Source organism: Balaenoptera musculus, chromosome 10 (genome assembly GCF_009873245.2).
Source record: "Balaenoptera musculus isolate JJ_BM4_2016_0621 chromosome 10, mBalMus1.pri.v3, whole genome shotgun sequence".
Taxonomy (NCBI): Eukaryota; Metazoa; Chordata; class Mammalia; order Artiodactyla; family Balaenopteridae; genus Balaenoptera; species Balaenoptera musculus.
The window spans coordinates 28792982-28808553 of record NC_045794.1 but is presented as its reverse complement, the minus strand read 5'-3'; the positions used below and the strand labels follow the sequence as shown (position 1 = coordinate 28808553).

General features: G+C 34.9%; 1 pseudogene; it reads left to right on the top strand.

Moving 5' to 3' along the window:
- Positions 1 to 11700: 11700 nt before the first annotated feature.
- LOC118902067 lies at positions 11701 to 12697 on the top strand (annotated as a pseudogene).
- Positions 12698 to 15572: the final 2875 nt, after the last annotated feature.

Genomic DNA, 15572 nt, shown 5'->3' with positions numbered 1-15572 from the left:
TTTTTACTAGGAAAAGCAGAGATATTGTAGGTAGGGGTAGTTCCTATTCTGTGGTCCCAGTTCTGCTTTCAGGGTTTTTTTGTGGTTTTTTTTTTGGCTCTTGTTTTGTTTTGTATTGCTTTTCTGAATGAGACAACAAACTATATTAAAGGATTTATAATTATTTAATACATTAAAATGAAATACTACATTGTTTATTACTGTCTCAAAATTTTAGTTTCTGTAACTGCCAAGTTTTGATGACTGATAATGCATCTGTGCAAACATATTTGAGGTAAGCCTATTTCAATAAGGAAGTGGTTTTTCAAAGTCTTCTTTCCACTAGAGGGTGCTGACAACTTCAGCAAAATCAGGACCAATTTGTTACCTTTCCTAAATTGATTCCAGTAATGTTTTAGCCCTGTTTATTGATTAGCACTCAAATATATGCCTAACAAGACTGTCACTCAGGATGGCTGTGTTTGTAGTTTTTAAAGTTCATTATTTTCAATACTAATTCATTACTATTATTTCTGTTTTGAAGATATCTTACAATAATCATATCATCATGCAAGAAATATTGGGGACAGGTGAGAGACTGGAGAGAGCTTGACAGAAATGCATGTGTGCAGAGGTTGATTGGCTGCCACTTGGGGACAAACAAAAAATATCACACACTTTCCTGGACGCTTCAATAGAGTGAAATGAAAGCCTTAGTCCTCAGGGGGAAGGTGAGGAGATGTTTGCATTCCAGAACCCAGGCAAAGTTCCATTGCTTCTGGGAAAGGGAGAAAAGAAAAAACCTGTTACTGATGGAGGGGGAAGAAGGACTTTGGGACCAATATCCTGCACTAATTCAAAGAAGAGGTCTGTTGCCACTAGGGGAGAGGCAGGATACTCTCCTCCCCTCGAGGGCTGCCACAGATACAAGGCTACCATAACATGGAGGAACAGGAACAATGTGAAAGCTCACCCGTAAGGCCTGGATATACAGGGCCTGCTTAACACTGAAGATGGATCGGGAACACTAAACCTACCTCCTGACTTCCCCCATGAGACTAGCACTGAGTGACAAAGCAGTCTGCTGCTGCAATGGGGCAAAGGCATGGAGAGAGAAGCCTCTGAAGTGCAGGCTTGCAAAGACTGCTGAAAAGTTGAGGGTAGCGCAGGAATATTGAAAGAAAACCTTTGACACCCATGGTCCAATACTTAGCACAAGGTAAAAGCAGACCTCTACTAGGATTGTAATTGCAGGTTCATAAATCTGCATATTTTATAGTTTAAATATTGAAAAAGTGTTCTCTAAAGTAGTCGTACCAATTTATACTTCTTTAAGCAGTATTTAAGAGCTTTTCTTATTTCATAGTCTTGTCAAAACTTGGCATTTTTAAAATTTTACCAAGTGATGCATATGTAATGGTATCTCATTGCAGTTTAAATTTACATTTCCCTAATGACTAATGAAAGTGAGTATGTTTGCATATGTTTATTCGTCTTTTGAATATTCTTATTTATGAAGATTTACTCAAGTCAATTGTCCATTTTTCTAAGTTGTGTGTCTTTTAATTTTTTATTTATAGTGAACCCTTTGTTGTTTGTATGTTTTGAAAATGTCTTTTCTCACTCTCTGTGACTTTTTTCACTGCTTATAAAAATAGTGAAAACTACTAAATTTTTTTTAAAAATACTGTATTTGTTTATATATTTGGTTGCACCAAGTCTTAGTTGTGGCATGAGAACTCTTAGTTGCAGCATGTGGGATCTAGTTCCCTGACCAGGGATCAAACTTGGGCTCGCTGCATTGGGAGCATGGAGTCTTAACCACTGCACCACCAGGGAAGTCCCAAAACTACTAAATTTATGTATTCAGATTTAGCAGTCTTTTCCTTTGTAGTAATTTCCATTTATGCAGTTTCCATATACTCTGAGGTCAGGTCTTCTATAATATTTTATGGAATCTCAATTATTTACCTTTCAAACTTAGATCTACAATCCACCTATAATGGATTCTAGTGCATTATGCAAGATATGAACCTAGTTGGTTTCTATAAAAATAAACAATTGTCCTAGCACCATTTTAAAAGGCCATTTTATGTAAAATAGATAGCTAGTGGGAAGCAGCCACATAGCACAGGGAGATCAGTTCCGTGTTTTGTGACCACCTAGAGGGATGGGATAGGGAGGGTGGGAGGGAGACACAAGAGGGAGGAGATATGGTGATATATGTATACATATAGCTGACTCACTTTGTTATACAGCAGAAACTAACATAACATTGTAAAGCAATTATACTCCAATAAAGATGTTAATAAATAAATAAAAATAAAAGGCCATTTTATTGCCACTTCTCTACAGTGACACTTATGTCAAATGAAGAAAAGAAAGGTCCATACTTGCATGTGTCTGTTTCTAAACTCTCTATTCCATTGCTGTATTTGTCTGTCATTGTAATATTACACTATTTTACTACATTTTTAAAATATATCTTAGTAACTGGTGGAGCATTTTTTTCCCACTATGTTCTTTTTTGAGAATATTTTGAATACTCTTGGATATTACATATCCATTTATATTTTATTAATTCCCACAAAAAGCCAGTTGCTGGGGACTTCCCTGGTGGTGCAGTTGTTAAGAATCCACCTGCCAATGCAGGGGACACGGGTTAGAGCCCTGACCCGGAAAGATCCCACATGCTGCAGAACAGCTAAGCCTGTGCACCACAACTACTGAGCCTGTGCTCTAGAGTCATGAGCCACAGCTACTGAGCCCACATGCCACAACAACTGAAACCCACGTGCCTAGAACCCGTGCTCTGCAACAAGAGAAGCCACCGCAATGAGAAACCCGTGGACTACAAGGAAGAATAACCCATGCGCAGCAATGAAGACCCAACGCAGTGAAAAATAAACAAACAAACAAATAAATAAATATTTTAAAAAGCCAGCTGCTTTTTAAATTAATATTGTATTGAATCTATTCAGCTATTTTGGGGAAAGAATTGACATTTTTACTGTACAAAGTAGTTCATTATGCTTTTAGTTTTTGATATTTGTTGTCATCCTCTTTTCAGTACATCAGTCAGAGTCTTACTTTTAAATAGTTCCATAAATTTAAGCAAAGATTCTGATAGATCTCTACTTGGAGGATGTGGGAAGAATATATAAGTGAAGGATGCAAGTAAACTATATCCTCATATTTCATAGTATGAAGTCAACTGAGAATGTCTAATATTGAAAAATCAAGAAGTAGTAATATAAGCATGTTATTTCAGTTTATAGAGCTAAATGTCAAAAGGAGCAGCTTGAAGAATGGAAGATGGTTAAATTAGAGGAACAGGAATCAGGTTGGTAAGGATAGTGCCCATTTTTAAGGAAAATTTATAAGTCTTTGAATTTATTTTATTTTGAAAAACTCTTTGTACTTAAAAATGTGGTCTATCAACTGATGCCTATCTGGATCCCCATACAACTGGATTATGACCAGGTAAGTACAGAAATAAAAATAAATTTTTAGAAATTTTATAGCAGTGTCATAGAGTAATTGTATGTCTGTGGAATTTAGTACTGAAAAAGAAGACATGTGTCTTTTTTTCTTTCATTTCACTTTTCTAGTTTTTCATTTTTATTGTATTTTATAAAATTATCAATTCATGATGGATTGGGATTCTTTTAAAAACGGATTTTCATCATATGTAGCTTGAGAAACACTCTATTACATTGTGACAAATGATTATTTAACTCAAAAATTAAAAAAAAACAAAAATTTTGTGCTATGTCCAGAAGATACATAAGGTGACTTGTTTTCAAACTGGTAAATCAAGAAATTTAATGTAATAGATATCTAAATACAGTGTTTCCATCTGTCCAACATCATTTAATATAATGTTCAACACTCAGTCTAAAATTTTCCCTTTCTTTTGTTTCTGATAATTTAGTGCTCTGTGAGTAAAAGTTTATTTATAAACCTAGCCTAAATTAATTTGGCTTTTCGGTGAGTAGCAGAATTTTTTTCTGTCATGTATATAGGTACTCTGCAATTGTAGGGAGAGGCTGGTGAGAGTTCTAGTTCTGCACCTCTGCAAACTCATCATCAGATGGTTCATTGCAGTGAAAGCAAGCTCTGACCAAATTTCTCAGAAAATGGACATCTACTAGCTCTAATGAGGCAGAAGCAGCCATAAAATCTGTTTGCAGATTGATGGAGTTCCTTCTCTCTGCCATTTGGTATCCTGGCCAGCACTTTCATGTATGTCTGATTCGCAAGCAGATACAGTGCTATTCTTACAATACAATGGGCAAACATTGTAACCAGCTTTTTAGGCAGGATTTTTTTTTTAATGGATCATTATTCTGGACTTCTAATGCCATGGGGCCAGTTATGTCAGTCCCAACTATTCACTTAATTTAACAGCAATAATACTGGCAATCAATGAACTGTTTTATAAGACTTATGTTAATTACTACAATCTAAAAATCTATGCAACTATAGAATCTTTTTTTGAAAATAAATCAGGTTTATTGAGATATAATTTATGCACAATGAAATTCACTCCTTTTAAGTGTATAGGTCTATGCATAATTCTTTATGAGCATACGTGCCTGTCTCCCAGATAGCCACTTCATAGCCAGATAGTCACTTTGGCTAATTGGTCAAACTCAAATAGTTGAATTAAAGATAATTAACATGCTAAATGGTTGATCAAAATATTTTGCTTCAACTTAACATATTCATAAACATATTATTTCTCTATCTTATATAAAATATAACATTGTTATTAAAATATTACACTTTTTCCATAATGTAAAATGTTCTACTATCACAAAAGTGTTTGTGCCAATTGCTTGTGCAACTTTTTAATCAGTTTACATTCAGTGCCACTGAGCTAAACAAGAAGCTCTGGAAATATGATAATTTTTGTGGAAAGATATTAGTTTTCCAACCTGGTTGTTCTCAGTTTCACTATTAGTTGTTGTCTTTTTTTTTTTTTTTTTTTTTTTGACATGCCTTCCATGAGTATAAGGCGGAGGTTGACAGACAGACATTTTTTGAAGATCCAGATAGTAACTATTTTCAATGTTGTGGGACATATGGTCTCTTTTGTGACTACTCAACTCTGCCGTTGTAGTGTGAGAGCAGCCACAGACAATACTTAAAGAAAAAAGCATGGCTGTATTCAGTAAAAATTTATCTATAAAACAAGTGTCAGGCAGCATTTGTTTCACAGATTAAAATGCCAACTAAAGAATGTCACTGACCATCTGGTTCTACAAGAATTAAGTCAATAGCCACTGCAGTTGTTGACCTTGAACACACCCTGAAAGAAATTCAGAGTGGAGATCAGGAATGAGGCACTCTGTGCTCTGGGAAAACTGGCAGAACAGGCCTTCAGATAGTTAGATGTTTTCAGAAGAAAATTTTATGAACCAATTTCTTGCATCTTCCCATACTTAGAAAAGCATTAAAAGCATGAACTAAGATATCTGTGCCTTGTGACAGCCGTAGCCTTCTATGGAGATGTGTGCTTGATTGCATATACCTCTTCTCCAAAATCACATATATGCTGACCTTCCCCCTTACTTCTTCAGAGCAATTCCTCAGAGCTATCTGAGAGTCTGTCTCTTAGGCTATTAGTTTTCAGTAAGTCCCCAAATAAAACTGAAACTCACAGCTATCACTTTGTGTGTTTTTATTTCAGTTGACTGACATTTCTGGCAACCATGAATGGACCCAGTGCAGACTATTCTCTTTCACCTGAACTCTACGAGGATCTGGAGCCTTGGTAACAGCAGGGCCCCTTATACCCATCTGCCTACTCATGAGTCCAGAAGAATTTTATTAAGCATCTCCTGGTTCTTGTATTTCCTGATTATTGGTGATGATTCTGAGTTTTATTTGGCAGTGTATAACAGGTACCTGACCCCCACAGTTGAAAGATCCTGGGGGAAGCCTAGTTGAAAGACACTGGGATTTGCTCAGTTGAAAGGCACTGAGAGGTCTGGACTGAGTGATTAGGTGGGAGGCTGGCTTAATGTCTTTTCTAAATGAGGGACATGGGAAAGTCACCTTCCAACTAACACCCAAGCCCATTTACGTATGTACAAAAATTATACTTACAAGTACTTACTTGGGAATTAAAGGAAATATCCTCCTAAAATTAGCTGAGATGGGGGTCTTTTATTGCATACACACTTAAGTTAGAGAAAGCTGGCTTGATAAAAAATGTTTTCATAATTCTGACCCAAAGGGTCCTTCTAGGAGGAGCTTGCTTTTATCTCCATGTGTCTTTGAGATGTAAGTGTTCTATCAGGACTCTCAGGAGCTTATCTTACTCTTATATAGACCATATCCAATTCCTGAGACTGAGAGAAAAAAAGGGAAAAGAGACCTTTTTACCCTTAGCTTATTCTAACTGCTATTTATAAAACTAGTGAGTTCTGTATTGTAATACCTGATTCATGACTAAGTTTTAAAAATGAAGCTATGAGATCTCTAGTTGTGTCTGTCTGTATATCTGTGTGTACTTTATAGATATGGTATATCTCAACCTCTGGATGGTATTACTAAAATTAACTTGTAAATGAGTTCTATTTAATTGACTTAAAAGAAATCAAGTGCTTATATAAATTCCCAGAAATATAAAAGAAACTAGCCTAAATGAATTTCAGGTTCAAATGATCTGGGAAATATATAGTATTAAATTATCATTTGGTATGAAAGTTAGTTTAAGTTTGTTGGTTTAATTAATACAGACATGTCTTTAAAGTCGTCAGCATTAAGTATAATACTTTAATTGTACCTAGGTTTACTAGAAGTCAAATAAGAAGTCGTAAATTTTGTCAGCAAGAAAAATAACTTGGAATGATAAAAATTTTATAAGCAAATTAAATGTAGATGAGATATGGCTTTTAGGTAAACTCTTTAGAAATAATTATGTTTTAGGAATGTCTACTTAAAAAATAGTCTCTCCAGATATTTGGTAATGTGAAACTTTAGAGTTTTGATAAATTAAGTTAAATGATGGCAGTTTATTAAATATCTAGTTCATTCCCAAATAAAATAAGATAGGGAACATTAATTACTGAACATAGGCTTCCTTTTACAGGGAAACTAATTATATTTAGGACTATTAATAAATATGTTTGGTGCCACATCAAGACATTTTCTTTAAGAAAGCACATGCTTTTTAGAAATTATAAGCAGTATTTGTAAGTTTGCCAATCTACAGAATGCTAATGTAAAAGACAGGTCTTAATTGCTTACTTCTTAGTTGTCACTAGAAGTTATATTTTTTTAAAGAGCTGAGAGTTCTAACTAATATATGTAATTAAAACTACTAAGCTAATAAGCAAAATATTTTTGTATTCAAGAAAAAAAGAAGGTATAAGAAATAGAAATGCATTTTGTTAAGGATAAAGAAAGTAATTTTGTCCTAAAGCAAGTTATTTCTAAATGGGAAAGAAAATAAGGGACAAATTAATATGGATATAGAATGTTGTCAAAGATCTGTGAGAAAAAATAATCTTTAGAGAGGAATTCTATGTGTGGTCAGGACTAAGATTAAAATAAATTTGAGCAAATTAATTTCAACATTAAAAGTAAAGTGGTGCAAAACCTGAATTGGGTTTTCTCTCTGTTAAGAGGACAAAGTTTTCCTAGAATATTGATTTGCTTTTTTTTACAGGTTGTAAACTTTCTTTACATTTTAAGTCATTTTAAGTCTTTTGTCATTCATAGACAGTTATTGTTTTACTCCAATGCCTTTGAAAAAATGCTTTATCTTCAAGAAGATATATCGACAGAACTTTTTGACAAGTACAGGTTTCTGATAAATTTCAGGTCATACCACTAAACTGGGTAAGAAATTAAAGAATTCTAATGGAAATCTTGGTGGCTTCATACAACTGTTAACAAAAGTTCAAGTATTAGTTACATAGGACTGAGTGAACTGATGAATTTGTTTATAAATTTTATGTTTTCTTTTTTTTGGTTTGAAATATTACTGGCTTTTAATCTGTGTTTTCCAGATGTAAGGAAACCTTCTTCCTGAAGCTAATTATGACATACAGCAATTTGGTAAGCAGAATTGAAATATTTAACTTTTCTCTTTACCTAATTGGAAGAGAAATTGGAAACTTTCAGGTTACCAGAAAGCAGACTCCTAACAGGTGCAGGAATCTAAAGATACTTTTGGACCTAGAGAAGAGAGGAACTCATCCAAATCTTTAGATATCACAGGTGGGATCTGATGGCAAGTCCTTGCTGTGGCCTTCTGGCCTTGAGAGGCCTTTTAAAAATTCAATCTGAGATTCCTTATAAAATTTCCAACAAAGCCAATTTTAAAAATTCTTATATGTTCAATTATACTTATGTAAATAATCAGGCCAACTTTATTGAAGCCACATTTATTTCTGCAAACAAATTAGTCTTAATTTGGCTGTATTTGATAGAAATGAAGGTAATTTTAGAGAGAAAAATTATGTTTCAGTGGATATTAAATTCTAGTTGTTAACTGAGGTCTGTATTTACTGCCTAAAACTCACTTCCTAGATAGCTCCTTGTTATTATGTTACATTATTGTAAATTTTAATTGAATTATTAAAAGGACACTCTGAGTTTGTTTCTGAAGCTTATCTCAGTAATCTACCTTGAATGAAGATCAGATGCCACATGACCTACAATTAGGATATTATGCATACTGGAAAAAGCATCATTTAAAGGACTATCTTCAATGTAGATGGAAGGAAACTTATCAGGTACTCTTAACCAGCTCATGCACAGAAGAACTGAAGGAAATTGACTTTTAGATTCATATTTACCACTTAGAAAGGGTGCTGCACTGGACTGGTCTATAGAGAGGACTGCTGACCTCAAACTCACCTTAAAACAATGCTCAGAGGAGAAACTACACTCACACCAGGACAAGAAGAAGAAAACATCAGAAGTAAACAAGCCTGCCATGATGCCGGAACTGAACTGTATGATTATTAATTTTTTTTAATATCTTGGACTTTTGCAAGAAAATCAATGTTTTTCTATCATGGGCACAAATTCTATGCAGAGTTTAAAAATTAATTCAGTAGTTGGGTTTATGGTCATTACCTCTCTACCTTTGTGGATTTCTCCTCTTTAAGACTCTAACTGGATGATCTTAGGAAATTTATCCTAGACTAAAGAAGTTACAGTTCTGTTTAGGCCACTACTGATATTACTAGATGAGACCCCCTCACTTAGCCAAAGAATCATACTTGCTCTGACCATGCCATAAATATGAATTTTCTTTTAAAGTTACTCAAGCTCAATCAGAACAATGAGCTAAATTTTGGTTAAAGAATATAACCTCCCTCAACTTGGGGTTGGATTCATATAGCTAATAGCAGGTCATTTAAGTTTAAAGGCCCTTATGTTGGGAACAATTAAATCATACTAAGGATAATCAACCTAGTAACATTAAGAAATTAAATGTAATAACACTAAGAAATTGGGCTGGGTGCCTTATGAACAATATCAATATGTAATTACTTTTAAGATAGCGATAACAGACAGGGCCAGATGAGTTTGAGGTATACTCGGCCGTACCTAATGGAAATTCTTGGCTTAAATATTTACTTATAATCCTATTATTAATGCTAGCTATAGTACTTATATTCTGCCTATTTTACAAGATTGTTGTTTCTTGAAGTGCCAAACATGTGACTAGGCTGCCAATAAAAATAATGGTGACTAGGTGGCTTGAAATTATTGACCAAATATATAGTTCCAAATGAGATCAATGATTGTAACAGTGTAAGTCTAGATATAGGAAGAAGCAACCAGAGGGAATCTTCTCCTCGACCATAACAGACTAATAAGACAGGTGGTCCAGGAACTTTTGGCTATCAATTAATAGGGCCTACTCTGGTAATAGCACATTGAGTAGCCTATCAACAAAATCCTGGCCTAAGAATGAGCATTCCTAGTACAATGGGACAAATGGTCATGTAATATCTTTCAAACCATTGTTGAGTTTTTGACCATGAGGGGGCACTGCTAACAAAGAATGTCACTTGCCATCCGGTTCTGCAAGAATTAAGTCACTAGCCACCACAGTTGCTGACTTTCAATACACCCTGAAAGAGTTCAGAGTGCAGATCAGGAATGAGGCACTCTGTGCTCTGGGAAAACTTGTAGAACAGGCCTTCAGATAGTTACATGTTTTCAGGAGAAAATTTTATGAACCAATTTCTTGAATCTTAAAATCATTAACTAAGATATCTGTGCCTCGTGACAGTAGTAACTTTCTACAAAAATGTGTGCTTTATTGCACATACCTCTTCTCCAAAATCACATATATGCTTACCTCCCCTTTCACCCTTTCAGAGAGATTCCTCAGAGCTATCTGAGAGGCTGTCTCCTGGGCTATAGTCCTAAGGAAGTCGTCACATAAAATTGAAACTCACAGCTCTCATGCTGTGTGCTTTTATTTCAGTTGACAATAATTTGACAATCCCTGGTATAAGCAATCAGTAAAAAACCTAATGGCTTTCAACTTACTATTGGCTTGTATTAAGATATCAAAAAAGTTTATAACAGTGATATCAACAATAAATAGATTACCAGGGCAGCATTGAAAACCTAAATATCCCATGAATACCAATGGTATCGTTTCAACTAAAATTAGCTAATTTTTAAAAAGTTTTTTGGCCACAGCGCATGGCATGTGGGATCTTAGTTCTCCGACCAGGGATCGAACCTTCACCCCCTGCAGTGGAAATGTGGAGTCTTAACCACTGGACTGCCAGGGAAGTCCCAGCTACTGTTTATAGCCTGAGATAACATAAACTCACCTATTCTTCCCTCCGTCCCAGGAAGACCTCTATAATTATGCTACCTTAGGACAGTGAATCTACTGAGAGATAGTTTAAGGGCACCAATAATTCATCAATTCATTAAACCTCTCAATTGCAGTTCTGTTTTAGAGAACAAGTTTCTCTAGGTCACTGAATCTCTGGGTATTTTTTATTCAGAAGGAAAGGGCTGTTGCCTCTAAAAATAGATATTATAGCTCATACTTTTCAAAAGGACATACAGCATGAAAAATAATCTTGCAGATGACGAAGGTTCTGCAGGTCAGGAGGATGTGCAAAAACTTAAAAAAAAATACCTGCTAACTCTTATATAGGAGAAGGCTATGTGGAAGAGCAGATTTCCAATGATGGTGACACTGACTTATTTTACAAGGATTTTGGCAAACATACATAACTCAAATGGCATTTTGGTTGTCAAAAATGCTGTGACCAGAGGCCTGCAGGTCCCCTTGAAACAATAGTTCAGTAAGTGCTAACTCGGCATTCATGGTGACTTTGTAGAATGTAACTACTGGGAATAATGAGAATAATGAGAGTCACAGTAGCCAAACCACAACTACCTACGGGTAATATGAATAAAAAATAAATGTTGTTTGAGGTTGTTATTGCTGTAAAGCTATGTAATATAGTGCACTTACCGTGTTGCTAAAATTATTTATCAGTTAAAAATTATCATGTAAATACTAGATAGCAGGTAACATGTTCTGTGAATGGATGAATGAATAAATAAAAGATAACGGATTTATCATAGGATATAATATCACTTAAGTTTGTTTGAGAAGGAGAAAAGTAGTTAAAGTGATTGAGGCTCTATATGCTGCTCTTTTCAACAGGCAGCCACATCTTTCTGCATGTCAAGCCATGACCCTGAGACACAATGATGAATGTTGGAGTAAATGGATTTGACCAATAGGGCACCTGGTCACCAGGGCACTTTTAACTCTGGCAAAGTGAATATTGTTTGCCATCCGTGGCCCCTTCATTACCTCAACTACATATTCTACATGTTCCAGTATGCTTCCACCCATGGCAATTTCAGTGGTAGAGTCAAGGCTGAGAACTGGAAGCATGTCTTCAATGGAAAGATAACCTCCATCTTCCAAGAGCAAGATTCTGCCAACATCAAATGAAGTGATTCTGGTGCTGATTATGTTGTAGAGTCCACTGGTGTCTTCACTAGCTTGGAGAAGACTAGGGCTCACGTTAAACCTAAAGGTCATCACCTCTGCTTCTTCTGCTAATGCCCCCATGTTTGTGATGAAATTGGGCTGGGGAATTGTCATGGGAAGTATGACAGCTCTCTCAAGATTGTCAACAATGCCTCCTGCACCACAAACTCCTTGGCCCTCTTGGTCAAGGTCATTTATGACAACTTTGGCATTGTGGAGGGATGCATGATCACAGTCCTTGCCATCACTGCTTCCCAGAAGAATGTAGATGGTACCTCTGAGAAACTGTGGCATCATGACCATGGGGAAGCCCAGAACACCATCCTTGCTTCTATTGGTGTTTCTAAGGTTGTGGGTAAGGTCTTCCTGAGCTGACTGGGAAGCTCACTGGCATGGCCTTCTGTGTCCCTTCCCCTAATGTTTCAGTGCTGGATCTGCTCTGCAGTGTGCAGAAAGCTGCTAAATATGATGACATCAAGAAGGTGGTGAAGCAGGCATTAGAGGAACCCCTAAAGGATATCCTGGGCTACACTGAGGACTAGGTTGTTTCTTGCGACTTTAAAGGTGACACCCACTCTCCCACCTTTGATTTTGGGACTGGTATTGCCTTCAATGACCACTTTGTCAAGCTCATTTTATGACAATGTATTTGGCTACAGCAATAAAGTGGTGGACCTTACGGTCCACATAACCTCCAAGGAGTGAGTCCCCTGGAACACCAGCCCCAGTGAGAACAGGAGAGGAATAAAGAGGTGCTTACTGCTGGGGAGTCTTTGCCCCAACTCAATTCCCCAACACACTGAGGATCTCCAGTTCTTGACACAGTTTCCATCCCAGACCCCTGAAGAAGAAGAAGGACTTAGGAAACCCTACCTTACCACTTGCCATCAATAAAGTGCACAGTACCCAGTCAAAAATAAATAAATATAGTCATCAGGGACTACTTGAAGAGATGGGAATAGATTGTGTTCTAGGAAACATTGTGAAGTCATTTGCCCAACTCTGTGCAAGGACATTTGCCCAAGAATCTATAACTAATTCAGTCTAGAAAACAGGTAGTTTAGCAAAGTTTGAGTAATAGTTCTTGTGCTTGACATGCTCCCAGTAAATATTTAGTAACTATTTGTTGATTGCACAGCCACCTTAAACAATATTTCATTAAAATATATCCTGTCGTTAAAATAATGAATGCAGGGATACTCTGTCAAAGATTATAATACATCTTTGATTAGCAAATGAGTGATTAAAAAATTCCTTGCTACTAAATCAAGGGCAGAGCCACACAAATTTACATTATTCATTTATTTTGAAGAATAAAAATTAGCTTTAGTGATTTATGACAGTTTTAAGTATGACCACAAATTTATTGCCTTATTTAGAAAGTATAATTACATCTCTGCTTTGAGAGATTTATTAATGTATAAGAACAAATCTGAAAACACATTGTGAAAATGGGAACACTAATAGCTTAGTGTGTAGAATCATTTATTCCTAGTGTTAGAGAGAGCTTCCCAAAAGATGCTCCGACTTAAAATAAAGAACAATATAGTTTAGTTAGATGTCAAAAACAAAGGGTGTGGGAGGAGGAGAATATTCCATTTAGATATAGCAGTTTGTGAGAAAGTATGTACAAAAGTATGTATGAGAGCATGAATTTTGAAGCAGTGCATTTAAATTCTATTTTCAGAAGAAAACTAGAGAAATATAAATTTATTTATTTATTTGTTTGTTTATTAATTATAGGCCATTTAAATTCCCATGGTAGCCAGAAATCTGCTTTAATATATCACTTTCTGCAAGGACATCAACATTAGTCCAGGCCCAAGATGAGTGGGAGGCATACCAGCTCTTTAAGAGTCATTGGTTCTCAAAAGTGTTTATATATTCCATGTTTTGTTGTCCACAGTCATGCCCACTTTACTGATCTTTCAAGGTAATTTACATCAAACTGTATCTGGTGAAAATTGATATAGTTAACAGAAATATACCCATTTCTTATATACATTTTGGAAGAACTTGCCCCCTAAATAAGAAAAATTGAAACTTCTAAAAGAAGAGGACTGATTACTTCCAAGTCAACACTTTATTTTGTTCTTGAAAGTAAATATGTGCTAATGGAAAACATCATTTTCCAGCATGAATTAAATTATTGTGTTCTATATTTCCTGCTGGGAAGAGTAGGTTCCTGGCAATATAGTGTTACATTTGCATTTTGATAGCACACAGCTTTGGGCTGTTACCCTCAAATTCAGAGGAACACAAATGTATTATATAAGATTATTCTCAAGAGAAATAAAAGTATTTCATTATGTTTCACAAGGCACATTCATGAGACTTCCAATAAAATCTGTAATTTTTGTAAATCAGTCAAATAATAAAATATTTTCCATAAATTTTCCTACTTTAGTAGGATACGTGCATTTATTTCATCGTTGATAAACTAATTTCACTTTTCAAGCAAGGACACCAATAATCTATCAGTTGTTTCTATCACAGGAGGATTTCTAAACACCAACATGTGAAGCTTATACAATAAAATAAAGGTGAAATGTTTAGACTGTTGTTGATATAGTCTTAAGAATAAACATTTAAAAAAACATAAATTTACAACACAAACAACATGGGGATAACTTTTCAAATTATGTAATGATTTCACTCTGTGAAAAGAAAACAACTACAACAATAAAACAGAGTTAGAGTTTCTTTATATAACAAATACCCTAGCTTAATTAAAGAAGACTTCAATTTTTCAAATTTCAATTTGTATATAACTTTTCAGAAATACATTGATTTAATGAGGATAGTAGTTATGCAAAGACATCCACATTAGTAACAAACAAGTTTCGAACCCTTGATACTGTCCTAGGTTTCAAGAAGTTTGTTATTGTGACAGTGCCCATTCATTGAGAATAATAAATCAAAATAATCCTAAACTAATAATCGATGGTCATAATCCGTAGCATACCAATAATTAAAATTTTATTTTCTTTCAAATTTACATGGTGATTTCTTGTATAGTCTATAGTCCCTTTTAACAATAATGTGAGATACGATGTAACAAATAAGAGTGGAGTTTGGAGATGTTAACTCAGTTACACAAAAGGGCAGACTTTCTAACTTTAGCATTATTTATAATAAACATAGTGGAATGAGCTAATGTGAAAAGTACTAATCTTTAATACATTAATGTAAAGTTTGATAAACAAAAGATATATATATATTATATAGATGGATAGATTGATAGATCTGATCTCTTATCAGTATATTTACTCCAGCACACAACTTACTAGTTTTTTCTTCCAGTTTTATTGATATAATTTATGTACAGCACTGTGTAAGTTTAAGGTCTATAGCATAATGATTTGACTTACATACATCATGAAATGATTATCACAATAGGTTTAGTGAATATCCATCATCTCATATAAATACAAAATTAAAGAAATAGAAATTTTTTTTCTTGTGATGAGAATTCAGGATTTATTCTCTTAACAATTTTCATAAATAACATACAGCAGTGTTAATTATATTTATCATGTTGTACATTACATCCCTAGTACTCATTTCTCTTATAACTGGA